This window comes from Mytilus californianus, unplaced genomic scaffold (genome assembly GCF_021869535.1).
Source record: "Mytilus californianus isolate M0D057914Y unplaced genomic scaffold, xbMytCali1.0.p SCAF_3, whole genome shotgun sequence".
Taxonomy (NCBI): domain Eukaryota; kingdom Metazoa; phylum Mollusca; class Bivalvia; order Mytilida; family Mytilidae; genus Mytilus; species Mytilus californianus.
The window spans coordinates 13,500,616-13,512,891 of record NW_026262679.1 but is presented as its reverse complement, the minus strand read 5'-3'; the positions used below and the strand labels follow the sequence as shown (position 1 = coordinate 13,512,891).

Sequence of the window (12,276 nt, the reverse complement as noted above, 5' to 3'; positions counted from 1 at the left end):
TATGTTGCACTCCTAGACAGAGAAGATGGATTCATGGCAGATAGGAAGAGTCAACATGTAAGTATTTGGTCATTACAATTGTACTTAAAACTATGTTAATATTTGGAAGTCAATAAAAATCTGTTTTTACTGAAACAATAGCTTAAAATTTTATTACAAATTGGTCTAAAATATCTTTTATTCGAATTTCAAATGTGGTATATTTTAATAAGAACGAAAGAGTAATTGTAAATTAAGTGTCCGTAATTTAAGATTTGACATAAAACATGAATCACATTAATTTTTTAATTTTTTCAACAGCCATTAAATATTCTCTATCTGAAGCTGATGCTAATTTATATTTTTTCTTTTGTAATAGATACAGCCCAGATATGTTCCACTCCCACACAATGAAGATGGTTTCATGGTAGATGGCACATTAGGATGTTTAACGTGTAGGTATTTAGTCATTACAATTGTACTTTAGACTATGTTTATATGTGTTGGGTAATAAATATCAGTTTTCCCTGGAACAACAGCTTAAATAACATTTTATTTCAAATTAGTGTACATATTTCTTTTGTTCAAATTTATAATCTAGTGAAGTAAATTTTAACATGAATGTGTAGTAATTGTAAATATTCTTGTGTCCAATTTAGGATTTAACATAAAATATGAGTGACATTTATTTTATAATTGTTGCAACAGCCAATAGTCTCTATTTGAAGCTGATACTAATTGATGATTTGGTTTTGTTATAGATACAGCCTAAATATGTTACACTCCTAGACAATGAAGATGGTTTCATGGTAGATTGATCACACATCTGGATACGTAGCATGTAGGTATTTTTAATTGTACTTTAAACTATGTTTATATGGTTTGCAGGTAACAAAAATCAGTTTTCCCTGGAACAGCAGCTTAAATTAGATTTGATTTGAAATTTCTTTTATTCAAATTTATACTCTTATGAAGATTATATTAATGATAATGTATAGAAATTGTTTATATACTTGTCTTCAAATTAGGATTTGTCATAAAAAATGCATCATATTAATTTTGAATTAATTGCAACAGCCAATAGTCTCTATTTGAAGTTGATACTAATTGATGATTTGTTTTTGTTATAGATACAGCCTAAATATGTTACACTCCTAGACAATGAAGATGCTTTCATGGTATATAGCACACGAAGATTTGTATCATGTAGGTATTTTGTCATTATAATTGTACTTTTATCTCTTTTTATATGTGTTGGGTAACAAAAATCAGTTTTCCCCTTGAACAACAATTTGAAATTTTATTACAAATTTGTCGAACACTTCTTTTATTCAAATATTTACTGTAATAAGTTAAGTAATTGTAGATATTCTAGACTAGTCTCCAATTTAAGATTTGGCATAAAACATGCATCACATTAATTTCTGAATTGATTGCAACAGCAAATATTCCCTATTTAAAGCTGAAACTAATTTACAATTTTTCTTTTTATTACAGATACAGCCTAAATATGTTACACTCTTCGACAATGAAGGTGGTTTCATTGTAGATAGCACATTAGGATTAGTCACATGTAAGTATTTATTCATTACAATTTTTTTCTTTAAACTAGGTTTATTAGCTCGCCTGGCCCCTTTGGTTTTGGCCAGGTGAGTTTTTCTCATCACTTTGGCGTCCGTAGTCGTCGTCGTCTGTTCATACAAAAATCTCCTCCTGAAACTACTGGGCAAAATTTAACCAAACTTGGCCACAATCATCACTAGGGTATCTTGTTTAAAAAATGTGTCCGATGACCCCGCCTGCCAACCAAGATGGCCGACATGGCTAAAAATAGAACATAGGGGTAAAATGCAGTTTTTGGCTTATATCTCTGAAACTAAAGCATTTAGAACAAATCTGACGTGGATAAAAATGTTTATCAGGTTAAGATCTATCTGCCCTGAAATTTTCAGATGAATCAGACAAGCCGTTGTTGGGTTGCTGCCCCTGAATTAGTAATTTTAAGGAAATTTTGCAGTTTTTTTGAATATTATAATAGATAGAGATAAACTGTAAACAGCAATAATGTTCAGCAAAGGCAGATCTACAAATAAGTCAACATGACCAATATGGTCAATTGACCCCATAAGGAGTTATTGCCCTTTAAAGTCAAATTTAACAATTATTCGTAAATTTTTGTAGTCTTTTACAAAAATCTTCTCTCCTGAAACAACTGAGACACATTTAACCAAACTTGGCCACAATCATCACTCGGGTATCAAGTTTTAAAAAATGTGTCCGATGACCCTGCCTGCCAACCAACATGTCAGACATGGCTAAAAGTAGAACTTAGGGGGAAAATGCAGTTTTTGACTTATATCTCTGAAACTAAAGCAAATGTATAACGGTTGCATTATTTCATGCATCAATTATAAATAAAAATATCAGATGAGCAACACAGGCTCCTTGAAGCCTCTAGTATTTGTTAGGCATTAAAAATCAGTTTTCACTGAAACAACAGATTGAATCATTATAACAAATTGGTCTAAAATTTCTTTTATTCCTATTTATATCCTAATGAAGTATATTTTAATAAGAATGTATAGTTATTGTAAATATACGTCTCCAATTTAGGATTTGACATCAAACATGCATAACATTAATTTCTGAATTGATTGCAACAGCAAATTGCTTTGATTTTGAAGCTGAAACTAATTTAAAATATTTGTTTTTGTTAACAGATACAGCCTAAATATGTAAGACTCCTATACCATGAAAGATGCTTCCATTGCAGATAGCACATTAGGATTAGTCACATGTATGTATTTATTCATAACAATTGTTCTTAAAACTATGTTTATATTTGTTAGGTAATAAAAATCAGTTTTTCCTGGAACAACAGCTTGAAATTTTATTACAAATTGGTCCTACATTTCATTTATTGAAATATTCACTGTAATGAGATATATTTTAATAAGAATGTAAAGTGATTGTAAAAATTCTTGTCTCCAATTAAGGATTTGACATACAACATGCATCACATTAATTTCTAAATTGATTGCAACAGCAAATAGTCTTGATTGAAAGCTGATATAAATGTATATTTTTTTGTTTTCATTACAGATACAGCCTAAATATGTAAGACTCCTATACCATGAAAGATGCTTCCATTGCAGATGCACATTAGGATAAGTCACATGTAGGTATTTGGTCATTACAATTTTCCTTAAAACTATAATTATACTTGGTAGGTAATAAAAATCAGTTTTTTCCTGAAACAACAGATTGAAGCTTTTTAACAAATTGGTCTAAAATTTCTTTCATTCAAATTTATACTCTAATGCTGAATATTTTAATAAGAATGTATAGTAATTGTAATTATATACTTTTCTCTAATTTGGGATTTAACATAAAACATGCATCACATTATTTTCTGAATTGATTGCAACAGCAAAAAGTCTGGATTTAAAGCAGAAACTAATTAATAATTATTGTTTTTGTTACAGATTATACAGCCTAAATATGTAACACTCCTATACCATGAAAGATGCTTTCACACATTAGGATGTTGCACATGTAGGTATTTGGTCATTACAATTGTTCTTAAAACTATGTTTATGTTTGTTAGGTAATAAAAATCCGTTTTTTCCTGAACAGTTTGTAAAAAAGATGCTTTATGTTAAAATGGGTCTCGTAAAAGCAGACCTCATGAGCAAACTTCAGATTTTGATATAACATTGATGAATTTAATGGGCGCTATTACATAGTATGATGAAAACTTGTGTTTATGGTAAAATGTATTTAGTTTTTTGTCTGGCTCTATTTCATTATCAACCAATTTGAAACTTTGGTCTCAAAAAAATTTTTCTTCAAATATATACTCTAATGAAATATATTCTTAATGGAATGTATAGTAATTATAAATATTCTTGTCCAACATGCAAAAGATTAAATTCTGAAAAAAATTGCAACAGCAAATAGTCTGTATTTCAAGCTGATATTAATTTATAGTTTTTGTTAAAGATACATCTAAATATGTTGCACTCCTAGACATAGAAGATGGATTCATGGCAGATAGGAAGAGTCAACATGTAAGTATTTGGTCATTACAATTGTACTTAAAACTATGTTAATATTTGGAAGTCAATAAAAATCTGTTTTTACTGAAACAATAGCTTAAAATTTTATTACAAATTGGTCTAAAATATCTTTTATTCGAATTTCAAATGTGGTATATTTTAATAAGAACGAAAGAGTAATTGTAAATTAAGTGTCCGTAATTTAAGATTTGACATAAAACATGAATCACATTAATTTTTTAATTTTTTCAACAGCCATTAAATATTCTCTATCTGAAGCTGATGCTAATTTATATTTTTTCTTTTGTAATAGATACAGCCCAGATATGTTCCACTCCCACACAATGAAGATGGTTTCATGGTAGATGGCACATTAGGATGTTTAACGTGTAGGTATTTAGTCATTACAATTGTACTTTAGACTATGTTTATATGTGTTGGGTAATAAATATCAGTTTTCCCTGGAACAACAGCTTAAATAACATTTTATTTCAAATTAGTGTACATATTTCTTTTGTTCAAATTTATAATCTAGTGAAGTAAATTTTAACATGAATGTGTAGTAATTGTAAATATTCTTGTGTCCAATTTAGGATTTAACATAAAATATGAGTGACATTTATTTTATAATTGTTGCAACAGCCAATAGTCTCCATTTGAAGCTGATACTAATTGATGATTTGGTTTTGTTATAGATACAGCCTAAATATGTTACACTCCTAGACAATGAAGATGGTTTCATGGTAGATTGATCGCACATCTGGATACGTAGCATGTAGGTATTTGGTATTTTTAATTGTACTTTAAACTATGTTTATATGGTTTGCAGGTAACAAAAATCAGTTTTCCCTGGAACAGCAGCTTAAATTAGATTTGATTTGAAATTTCTTTTATTCAAATTTATACTCTTATGAAGATTATATTAATGATAATGTATAGAAATTGTTTATATACTTGTCTTCAAATTAGGATTTGTCATAAAAATTGCATCATATTAATTTTGAATTAATTGCAACAGCCAATAGTCTCTATTTGAAGTTGATACTAATTGATGATTTGTTTTTGTTATAGATACAGCCTAAATATGTTACACTCCTAGACAATGAAGATGCTTTCATGGTATATAGCACACGAAGATTTGTATCATGTAGGTATTTTGTCATTATAATTGTACTTTTATCTCTTTTTATATGTGTTGGGTAAAAAAAATCAGTTTTCCCCTTGAACAACAATTTGAAATTTTATTACAAATTTGTCGAACACTTCTTTTATTCAAATATTTACTGTAAAAGTTAAGTAATTGTAGATATTCTAGACTAGTCTCCAATTTAAGATTTGGCATAAAACATGCATCACATTAATTTCTGAATTGATTGCAACAGCAAATATTCCCTATTTAAAGCTGAAACTAATTTACAATTTTTCTTTTTATTACAGATACAGCCTAAATATGTTACACTCTTCGACAATGAAGGTGGTTTCATTGTAGATAGCACATTAGGATTAGTCACATGTAAGTATTTATTCATTACAATTTTTTTCTTTAAACTAGGTTTATTAGCTCGCCTGGCCCCTTTGGTTTTGGCCAGGTGAGTTTTTCTCATCACTTGGCGTCCGTAGTCGTCGTCGTCTGTTCATACAAAAATCTCCTCCTGAAACTACTGGGCAAAATTTAACCAAACTTGGCCACAATCATCACTAGGGTATCTTGTTTAAAAAATGTGTCCGATGACCCCGCCTGCCAACCAAGATGGCCGACATGGCTAAAAATAGAACATAGGGGTAAAATGCAGTTTTTGGCTTATATCTCTGAAACTAAAGCATTTAGAACAAATCTGACGTGGATAAAAATGTTTATCAGGTTAAGATCTATCTGCCCTGAAATTTTCAGATGAATCAGACAAGCCGTTGTTGGGTTGCTGCCCCTGAATTAGTAATTTTAAGGAAATTTTGCAGTTTTTTTGAATATTATAATAGATAGAGATAAACTGTAAACAGCAATAATGTTCAGCAAAGGCAGATCTACAAATAAGTCAACATGACCAATATGGTCAATTGACCCCATAAGGAGTTATTGCCCTTTAAAGTCAAATTTAACAATTATTCGTAAATTTTTGTAGTCTTTTACAAAAATCTTCTCTCCTGAAACAACTGAGACACATTTAACCAAACTTGGCCAAAATCATCACTCGGGTATCAAGTTTTAAAAAATGTGTCCGATGACCCTGCCTGCCAACCAACATGTCAGACATGGCTAAAAGTAGAACTTAGGGGGAAAATGCAGTTTTTGACTTATATCTCTGAAACTAAAGCAAATGTATAACGGTTGCATTATTTCATGCATCAATTATAAATAAAAATATCAGATGAGCAACACAGGCTCCTTGAAGCCTCTAGTATTTGTTAGGCATTAAAAATCAGTTTTCACTGAAACAACAGATTGAAGCTTTATAACAAATTGGTCTAAAATTTCTTTTATTCCTATTTATATCCTAATGAAGTATATTTTAATAAGAATGTATAGTTATTGTAAATATACGTCTCCAATTTAGGATTTGACATCAAACATGCATAACATTAATTTCTGAATTGATTGCAACAGCAAATTGCTTTGATTTTGAAGCTGAAACTAATTTAAAATATTTGTTTTTGTTAACAGATACAGCCTAAATATGTAAGACTCCTATACCATGAAAGATGCTTCCATTGCAGATAGCACATTAGGATTAGTCACATGTATGTATTTATTCATAACAATTGTTCTTAAAACTATGTTTATATTTGTTAGGTAATAAAAATCAGTTTTTCCTGGAACAACAGCTTGAAATTTTATTACAAATTGGTCCTACATTTCATTTATTGAAATATTCACTGTAATGAGATATATTTTAATAAGAATGTAAAGTGATTGTAAAAATTCTTGTCTCCAATTAAGGATTTGACATACAACATGCATCACATTAATTTCTAAATTGATTGCAACAGCAAATAGTCTTGATTGAAAGCTGATATAAATGTATATTTTTTTGTTTTCATTACAGATACAGCCTAAATATGTAAGACTCCTATACCATGAAAGATGCTTCCATTGCAGATGCACATTAGGATAAGTCACATGTAGGTATTTGGTCATTACAATTTTCCTTAAAACTATATTTATACTTGTTAGGTAATAAAAATCAGTTTTTTCCTGAAACAACAGATTGAAGCTTTTTAACAAATTGGTCTAAAATTTCTTTCATTCAAATTTATACTCTAATGCTGAATATTTTAATAAGAATGTATAGTAATTGTAATTATATACTTTTCTCTAATTTGGGATTTAACATAAAACATGCATCACATTATTTTCTGAATTGATTGCAACAGCAAAAAGTCTGGATTTAAAGCAGAAACTAATTAATAATTATTGTTTTTGTTACAGATTATACAGCCTAAATATGTAACACTCCTATACCATGAAAGATGCTTTCACACATTAGGATGTTGCACATGTAGGTATTTGGTCATTACAATTGTTCTTAAAACTATGTTTGTTTGTTAGGTAATAAAAATCCGTTTTTTCCTGAACAGTTTGACAAAAAGATGCTTTATGTTAAAATGGGTCTCGTAAAAGCAGACCTCATGAGCAAACTTCAGATTTTGATATAACATTGATGAATTTAATGGGCGCTATTACATAGTATGATGAAAACTTGTGTTTATGGTAAAATGTATTTAGTTTTTTGTCTGGCTCTATTTCATTATCAACCAATTTGAAACTTTGGTCTCAAAAAAATTTTTCTTCAAATATATACTCTAATGAAATATATTCTTAATGGAATGTATAGTAATTATAAATATTCTTGTCCAACATGCAAAAGATTAAATTCTGAAAAAATTGCAACAGCAAATAGTCTGTATTTCAAGCTGATATTAATTTATAGTTTTTGTTAAAGATACATCTAAATATGTTGCACTCCTAGACAGAGAAGATGGATTCATGGCAGATAGGAAGAGTCAACATGTAAGTATTTGGTCATTACAATTGTACTTAAAACTATGTTAATATTTGGAAGTCAATAAAAATCTGTTTTTACTGAAACAATAGCTTAAAATTTTATTACAAATTGGTCTAAAATATCTTTTATTCGAATTTCAAATGTGGTATATTTTAATAAGAACGAAAGAGTAATTGTAAATTAAGTGTCCGTAATTTAAGATTTGACATAAAACATGAATCACATTAATTTTTTAATTTTTTCAACAGCCATTAAATATTCTCTATCTGAAGCTGATGCTAATTTTTATTTTTTCTTTTGTAATAGATACAGCCCAGATATGTTCCACTCCCACACAATGAAGATGGTTTCATGGTAGATGGCACATTAGGATGTTTAACGTGTAGGTATTTAGTCATTACAATTGTACTTTAGACTATGTTTATATGTGTTGGGTAATAAATATCAGTTTTCCCTGGAACAACAGCTTAAATAACATTTTATTTCAAATTAGTGTACATATTTCTTTTGTTCAAATTTATAATCTAGTGAAGTAAATTTTAACATGAATGTGTAGTAATTGTAAATATTCTTGTGTCCAATTTAGGATTTAACATAAAATATGAGTGACATTTATTTTATAATTGTTGCAACAGCCAATAGTCTCTATTTGAAGCTGATACTAATTGATGATTTGGTTTTGTTATAGATACAGCCTAAATATGTTACACTCCTAGACAATGAAGATGGTTTCATGGTAGATTGATCGCACATCTGGATACGTAGCATGTAGGTATTTGGTATTTTTAATTGTACTTTAAACTATGTTTATATGGTTTGCAGGTAACAAAAATCAGTTTTCCCTGGAACAGCAGCTTAAATTAGATTTGATTTGAAATTTCTTTTATTCAAATTTATACTCTTATGAAGATTATATTAATGATAATGTATAGAAATTGTTTATATACTTGTCTTCAAATTAGGATTTGTCATAAAAAATGCATCATATTAATTTTGAATTAATTGCAACAGCCAATAGTCTCTATTTGAAGTTGATACTAATTGATGATTTGTTTTTGTTATAGATACAGCCTAAATATGTTACACTCCTAGACAATGAAGATGCTTTCATGGTATATAGCACACGAAGATTTGTATCATGTAGGTATTTTGTCATTATAATTGTACTTTTATCTCTTTTTATATGTGTTGGGTAACAAAAATCAGTTTTCCCCTTGAACAACAATTTGAAATTTTATTACAAATTTGTCGAACACTTCTTTTATTCAAATATTTACTGTAAAAGTTAAGTAATTGTAGATATTCTAGACTAGTCTCCAATTTAAGATTTGGCATAAAACATGCATCACATTAATTTCTGAATTGATTGCAACAGCAAATATTCCCTATTTAAAGCTGAAACTAATTTACAATTTTTCTTTTTATTACAGATACAGCCTAAATATGTTACACTCTTCGACAATGAAGGTGGTTTCATTGTAGATAGCACATTAGGATTAGTCACATGTAAGTATTTATTCATTACAATTTTTTTCTTTAAACTAGGTTTATTAGCTCGCCTGGCCCCTTTGGTTTTGGCCAGGTGAGTTTTTCTTATCACTTGGCGTCCGTAGTCGTCGTCGTCTGTTCATACAAAAATCTCCTCCTGAAACTACTGGGCAAAATTTAACCAAACTTGGCCACAATCATCACTAGGGTATCTTGTTTAAAAAATGTGTCCGATGACCCCGCCTGCCAACCAAGATGGCCGACATGGCTAAAAATAGAACATAGGGGTAAAATGCAGTTTTTGGCTTATATCTCTGAAACTAAAGCATTTAGAACAAATCTGACGTGGATAAAAATGTTTATCAGGTTAAGATCTATCTGCCCTGAAATTTTCAGATGAATCAGACAAGCCGTTGTTGGGTTGCTGCCCCTGAATTAGTAATTTTAAGGAAATTTTGCAGTTTTTTTGAATATTATAATAGATAGAGATAAACTGTAAACAGCAATAATGTTCAGCAAAGGCAGATCTACAAATAAGTCAACATGACCAATATGGTCAATTGACCCCATAAGGAGTTATTGCCCTTTAAAGTCAAATTTAACAATTATTCGTAAATTTTTGTAGTCTTTTACAAAAATCTTCTCTCCTGAAACAACTGAGACACATTTAACCAAACTTGGCCACAATCATCACTCGGGTATCAAGTTTTAAAAAATGTGTCCGATGACCCTGCCTGCCAACCAACATGTCAGACATGGCTAAAAGTAGAACTTAGGGGGAAAATGCAGTTTTTGACTTATATCTCTGAAACTAAAGCAAATGTATAACGGTTGCATTATTTCATGCATCAATTATAAATAAAAATATCAGATGAGCAACACAGGCTCCTTGAAGCCTCTAGTATTTGTTAGGCATTAAAAATCAGTTTTCACTGAAACAACAGATTGAAGCTTTATAACAAATTGGTCTAAAATTTCTTTTATTCCTATTTATATCCTAATGAAGTATATTTTAATAAGAATGTATAGTTATTGTAAATATACGTCTCCAATTTAGGATTTGACATCAAACATGCATAACATTAATTTCTGAATTGATTGCAACAGCAAATTGCTTTGATTTTGAAGCTGAAACTAATTTAAAATATTTGTTTTTGTTAACAGATACAGCCTAAATATGTAAGACTCCTATACCATGAAAGATGCTTCCATTGCAGATAGCACATTAGGATTAGTCACATGTATGTATTTATTCATAACAATTGTTCTTAAAACTATGTTTATATTTGTTAGGTAATAAAAATCAGTTTTTCCTGGAACAACAGCTTGAAATTTTATTACAAATTGGTCCTACATTTCATTTATTGAAATATTCACTGTAATGAGATATATTTTAATAAGAATGTAAAGTGATTGTAAAAATTCTTGTCTCCAATTAAGGATTTGACATACAACATGCATCACATTAATTTCTAAATTGATTGCAACAGCAAATAGTCTTGATTGAAAGCTGATATAAATGTATATTTTTTTGTTTTCATTACAGATACAGCCTAAATATGTAAGACTCCTATACCATGAAAGATGCTTCCATTGCAGATGCACATTAGGATAAGTCACATGTAGGTATTTGGTCATTACAATTTTCCTTAAAACTATATTTATACTTGTTAGGTAATAAAAATCAGTTTTTTCCTGAAACAACAGATTGAAGCTTTTTAACAAATTGGTCTAAAATTTCTTTCATTCAAATTTATACTCTAATGCTGAATATTTTAATAAGAATGTATAGTAATTGTAATTATATACTTTTCTCTAATTTGGGATTTAACATAAAACATGCATCACATTATTTTCTGAATTGATTGCAACAGCAAAAAGTCTGGATTTAAAGCAGAAACTAATTAATAATTATTGTTTTTGTTACAGATTATACAGCCTAAATATGTAACACTCCTATACCATGAAAGATGCTTTCACACATTAGGATGTTGCACATGTAGGTATTTGGTCATTACAATTGTTCTTAAAACTATGTTTATGTTTGTTAGGTAATAAAAATCCGTTTTTTCCTGAACAGTTTGACAAAAAGATGCTTCATGTTAAAATAGGTCTCGTAAAAGCAGACCTCATGAGCAAACTTCAGATTTTGATATAACATTGATGAATTTAATGGGCGCTATTACATAGTATGATGAAAACTTGTGTTTATGGTAAAATGTATTTAGTTTTTTGTCTGGCTCTATTTCATTATCAACCAATTTGAAACTTTGGTCTCAAAAACATTTTTCTTCAAATATATACTCTAATGAAATATATTCTTAATGGAATGTATAGTAATTATAAATATTCTTGTCCAACATGCAAAAGATTAAATTCTGAAAAAATTGCAACAGCAAATAGTCTGTATTTAAAGCTGATATTAATTTATAGTTTTTGTTAAAGATACATCTAAATATGTTGCACTCCTAGACAGAGAAGATGGATTCATGGCAGATAGGAAGAGTCAACATGTAAGTATTTGGTCATTACAATTGTACTTAAAACTATGTTAATATTTGGAAGTCAATAAAAATCTGTTTTTACTGAAACAATAGCTTAAAATTTTATTACAAATTGGTCTAAAATATCTTTTATTCGAATTTCAAATGTGGTATATTTTAATAAGAACGAAAGAGTAATTGTAAATTAAGTGTCCGTAATTTAAGATTTGACATAATACATGAATCACATTATTTTTTTTATTTTTT

General features: G+C 29.0%; 1 long non-coding RNA gene across 1 annotated transcript in view; it reads left to right on the top strand.

Moving 5' to 3' along the window:
* The window catches only part of LOC127732997 (uncharacterized), a 53,049-nt gene that overhangs the window by 26,294 nt on the left and 14,479 nt on the right, over window positions 1-12,276 (top strand). Inside the window, exons 11-12 of the long non-coding RNA XR_007996549.1 lie at window positions 3,465-3,534; window positions 11,972-12,039. This is a non-coding gene — a long non-coding RNA (uncharacterized LOC127732997). The remainder of the gene's footprint in view (window positions 1-3,464; window positions 3,535-11,971; window positions 12,040-12,276) is intronic.